The sequence below is a fragment of the Populus euphratica genome, unplaced genomic scaffold (assembly GCF_000495115.2).
Source record: "Populus euphratica unplaced genomic scaffold, PopEup_1.0 scaffold86.1, whole genome shotgun sequence".
Taxonomy (NCBI): domain Eukaryota; kingdom Viridiplantae; phylum Streptophyta; class Magnoliopsida; order Malpighiales; family Salicaceae; genus Populus; species Populus euphratica.
This window is the reverse complement of record NW_011499880.1, coordinates 1,421,058-1,426,555: the sequence shown is the minus strand read 5'-3', so window position 1 is coordinate 1,426,555 and position 5,498 is coordinate 1,421,058. Positions and strand designations below refer to the sequence as shown.

General features: G+C 38.5%; 1 pseudogene; it reads right to left on the bottom strand.

Moving 5' to 3' along the window:
* Positions 1 to 3,219: 3,219 nt before the first annotated feature.
* Positions 3,220 to 5,498, bottom strand: part of LOC105129293 (protein transport protein Sec61 subunit alpha-like) — a 10,745-nt pseudogene continuing 8,466 nt past the window's right edge.

Sequence of the window (5,498 nt, the reverse complement as noted above, 5' to 3'; positions counted from 1 at the left end):
ACTAGATTAATGATTATATTGGGTGGTCGGGCACAAATTCTAATACAGCTTAATATATTTTAGAACCTAGTTAATGTTGTAAAACTGGTTTCCATCGTATTTTTCCTTAAATGCAATGGATTTAGAAATCATACTTCACATTTTATTAAATACTTTGTAAATTGTTTTGACATTGCAAGAAGAAACAACTAAAGCCTGAAATGAAGACTATTCACCAAATTCATTGTCTAGTCTTGTTAAACAAGATTGTACGGAAATAACAAGGTAAGGTAAAATACACAGCAAGTAAACAGAATTGTTATTAATTTTTGGATAATTACACAATAATAACACAAATGGAATATAAAGAGAGAAGAAAAATCCATTTTGAATCAATACAATTAGGGTTAGGGTAATCATATCAAGTCATATCCATGGCGACACAAACATGGAATGAACAAAAGGAATGTTTCTAGCCAAGAATCAATGAGCAGTGTTTACTTATCAGAGCTAAAAAGTCAGATAGTATATAGCTAAACTACCAAGAAGAGACCTTAGCTTAGAACCCTAAAGAACCGAATGTTGGGAATTTTGACCGGTGATGTTCTGTCAATTTTCCACTCTCAAGTTATTGAAACACAGGCTTATTTAGTGTCTGCAAAACTAAATCAGCTAGCCAGGCTTCCTCCATTTTGTCAATGTCACGCCCCAAAACGTACGTACCAACTATTTCCGGGACGTGACCGGCACACTGATTGAGAGATCACTATAATAAACACCTAAAAGGAAGACTCAGCGTATAAATTTTATATAATCAGATTATCTTAATCTAAATCACAATATTTCAATATATACAAATAATCGAAAGTCTGTAAAAACAACCTTTATTACTGATTCTCGAAATAACGGTCCCATCATTCATTTCGGTGAATTCTCAAAAGTTTGGATGATCTAAAGATAGAACTAGCGATTTACACGATGGTACCCCTACTTCGCTTGCTCTGTGTTTTACATGTAAAAAATGCCACTAGAAAACCAGTTTTTATCAGAGAAATGGGACAGCTTATGGACTAAAGTCTCCAACTTAACCTTCTTGCCTCAAATAGTACGTACTCTTGGCCTTGATAGGTTTTCCATATAGTTCACCAAGCCCAGAGGTTCATAGGCTCTCTTTTACATGTGGAATATAGAGAAGAATTTTAAGTCAAACATCAATGCTTGTATTCACTTGACTATTAAAAGATTCGTTAAAGAGCTTCGTTTTGCTTAGAAGCTTATCTTAGAAACAGTTTGATGAAAACATGGACTCATTTTCTGGTAGTCCTTTGCTTGAGAATGTGCTGTGATTATTTATCACAGCATATATTGAGGGAAGAGTGTGAAAATTGCTAATCAAATGTGTACTCATCGTCTCTCCTTGGAGAATTGCACTTGGAAGACTCATTTGGAAATGGTCTTGTACTTGCCTGGAGAGAGAAGAACTCGGTTTTGGGCTTATTATGGGTCATAAGCAATCGATTCGGATAGATGAACCAAGAGATTGTAAACTACAGAAAATTTATTGATTTATCATAGGCATGCCAAAGTTCTTTCAGTGAACTATCAAAGTCTTCAGGTATGCTTGTCATTTTCAGAAAAACAAAGTAAAGAAAAGGGAAAACCACAACTCTATGCACCTATGTTGCTGATTAAACTATAGTTATGAAGGAAAATAAATATATAGTGAACCTGTTTGATGAGAATTGTTGCAGCTTGTCTAGCTAAGAAAATGATTAGTTGACTTGCCTTGCGAATTCTGATGAGTCTTTTCTGTGAAACAGACTGGTTTTTTGTTAGAAAAGGGAGCGTTCAGTCCTGAATGGAGGGGGTGGGGAGAGCTCAAACTCCAGGCCTAGCATGCAGGATGGGGATGGCATGCTACCATAAAAGATCAAGGCTAACCTAATTAGATTAGAAAAAACATGATAATCATCAGTGTGAACGTTGCATTAATGACCTTTTCCTCCTTGTATTCATCTATAATGCATTAGGGCAGTGATTTGTGTGACATTTCTTATATTCTTCTTCCCTCCATGTTTTAAGCGCAAAGATGATTTCAATCTGTGAGATGATGCGTCGAAGCGCAAATGTTTGACATTACAAACTGGGCTAACGAAATGGGAGCTTCCAGGAATATCCCACTTGCTGGTGACACCAGAACGCCTCTGACACACACGAAGAAAAGAAAGGAAAAAAGCTCGAATAGTCTGTCATTATAGCATACACTGAGTTGAGATATCCATCAGTAGCTTCACCAGCCCTCACAAACACTCCCAGCAGAAATTAACTGCAGATAACATAGCTAACACTTCTGAGCTGATTTATTTCTACTCATTAACCTCACCTCATGACGCGGGGTGCATATCGACAAGGAAGCAGTCCAGACGTGTCAAATAAGATATATCAACAATGTATAACTTTTGATCATTGGATATCAGATTGAAAAATCCTAGTTATTTCTTTTTCTGTACGGGCGTTGCGTCTCCTCCTCGATAATTAGGTTTTGAATCTCGTGCGTTATGCATTTGGTATCCATCTTGTTCTCCTAATAATACTGTGACGTCATTGGAGACATATCAGCTTTTTCTAAGCCACCGTGAGCAGAGAAGCAGATCAATTAGTTCATTTTCCCTCATATAATGGCAACTGATCGATCGCCCCAGCTCAATCTTTCAAGCCACTGATCTGATACTCTCATATGATTCACTATTCCAGATGACTTAGCAAATTATGATATAATCTCTTGCATCACTCAATTCATTTAATAGAATGATCAACAGAAGTTGCAGAAAGCCAGCCATTTCTGCCAGGCCTAGAGTATAAATCAACCTTGAACAAAAACTTGATTAGACTGAATAATAGGTAAATGAACTGATCAAAACAACAACAAAAACTTTCAGTTCTTGCAAGAGCTTGCTCGGAGAGGGCCCTGCCTGAAAAATAATGAAGGTAGAGCACAGAAATGTAACAGGCCATTTCCCTTTTTTCACATGCTTTGACATAGCTTTAGGGAATGTGAAGTATAAATTATCCAAGCAAGCACTTCATGGATGGGAATTAAAATGCTGCAATAAAAACTTTGTAAAAAAGGGAAAACTTCAAGGTACAAATCTCTGTTACGATGTTCAAGAAAAGGAGCATCTTGTTTTTCTTTTTTCTTTTGCTGATGGATTAATTGCTTTTGCCTTCAAGTTCTTTCACTCAATTTCCAAACTCCTCCATTTCCCATGCAATAGGAAAACCACATAAAAGCTTGAACTCTGGCTTGGTCGTGTTGGGAATTCCGTCCGGTGATGTACTGATATTTGCTCATAGGAGAGCCAAGCACACTGACACAATATTTAACGTGGTTCGGCAAAACCGCCTACATCCACGGGAGAAGTCAATATATTTAGAGATAGAGAAAGAATACAAAACAAATACATGGAGGAGGAGGATTACACCCTCTCATACTCAACTCTCAACTCTCTTTGCTGCACTTGCAGCTGCTGCAATGGCAGCAAGGCTGCTGCCATTGCAGCTCTCTCTTCCTCTCTACTCTCTTCACATTTTCATATTTCTCTTCATTCATTTTGCTCTCTTGCATATGCCTCTATTTATAGGCATTCATGGAGGCTTTTCTTCAACAAAGGTGGCTGCCAACTCCAACTCTTCTTCAACAATGGTGGCTGCCAACCTTTGACATCTTGGATGAGTGCACATGGTTGGTGCAATAGCAAATGATTGTTGCACATTAATGGCAACCAACCTAACACCGAACACACTGACTCTCTCTCTATCGAACATCTCAAAATACTGATATATGACGCTGACAGCAAGAAGAACTCCAGTCCCCGAACCAACTGCACCCATCATGTCTGCGCACACTGTCAAGGCACCTAGGCACATTCCTTCAAATGCTGCAGCTACGGGTATGTGGCGTTTAAGCACGGCTTCTAACTGCCCTTCGCGATAACCCGGCATTACCATTTTTCGATCCTGCATGCAAAAATCGCAATTGACATTATTTTTCAGCTCCAAATAATCTCACCGTTTCAGAATCTGAATGATACAAGGTTTAATTAAGGAAATGGTGAGAATTTCAAGGTAACAAAGAAACTTGCCTTGAGCTGTTTAGCAACATCTTTAGCAGAGGATCCAGAAACTTCAGTCCATTTTCTTGAGAACCATGCAAATGCAAATAACATGAACACTAGATAAAAAAGTGCCCGCGTGGGACTGGCTGCCATATCAGCTAAGCTGCAAAACAATATCACAGGAAAATGTTCATAAGAAAGTCATTAGCATAAATACATTTTAAATGCAAAAGTAGATTTATAAAAAGGTCCTAGTTACCTTGATGGTGCAGTGATATAATATGCAAGACCACCAACAGGAATAGAATGGCTGGTCGGATACTGGGATTCACTCCAGCTACCGAGAAGATTCACCAAAACATTCCCACCAAATCTTGTGTGCAGTAACTGTAAAATCGAATAAAATAAAATTAGATTCCTTCAAAATAAGAATAAAAATAAACAAAGTATACTCTTGAGATCAAACCAGGAAACTCAACCACATCTGTACCTGAGAAAGAAAATAGATGTTTGATATGAATGCCGAGAGTAGAATGATGGGCATATTGGAGGTATAGAACAGCTTGATCGGATATGTGCCTCGCTGCCTAAAGCGGCTGTTAGGGTTATTACTCGTCACAGTCAAAGGAACACTGAATCCTTGTAGATGGCAAGTAGAGAAATAAAGGCTGAGGAGAGCAGATTTGTAACATTAGGAAGATTTGTTCGGAAAAGGGCTTTTCAGAGAGCTAGCGTCTTGTTTCTCTGTTTTAGCAGTCCATGGAACAAGGCAGGGATAACACCTTCAAATTCAGGTCCATAAACAGCGTTTATAGTGGTGGGACTAAATGATTTCCATATGACATTTTCACTGCAGGATATCATCAGAAAACAGTTTTAAACAATGAACATGTTATGATGTGAAAGTTTGCATAAGTATAGCCATTACCTTCCGAAACATTAGGCAGCATGTATTTGTTGGTAGGAGAAACCACTTGTGGTGGCTTTGAAACACTCGGAGGGGATAAAACACACTCTTTTATTTCAAGAACAAATCTTACAATAACATAATCAAAAACTTACAACAACCCCTCTTTCTTTATCTCTTTCTCTCTAGTGTTTCTCTCAATCTCTCCACACATAATTGCATAAGCTTAGCTATCTATTTATACACGAAATCAAAACAAGAAAATTCAACCTTCAAGTGTGAAGGCGGTTTTTGGCCGACGGTGTGAAAGCGGCTGGCGGCCGGTGGCTGGCGGCTGGGGGGTTGGTGGCTGGGCGGTGACAACTGGTGGCTGCCTTCCTTGACCTTCTGGATTGAGTTTACTTCAACAAATCTCCCCCTTAAACTCAATCGAGGGATGTCATTCCAAGCATGAATTTCAATCTGATAAATACTTCTCTTTTCAATGGCTTGGTAAA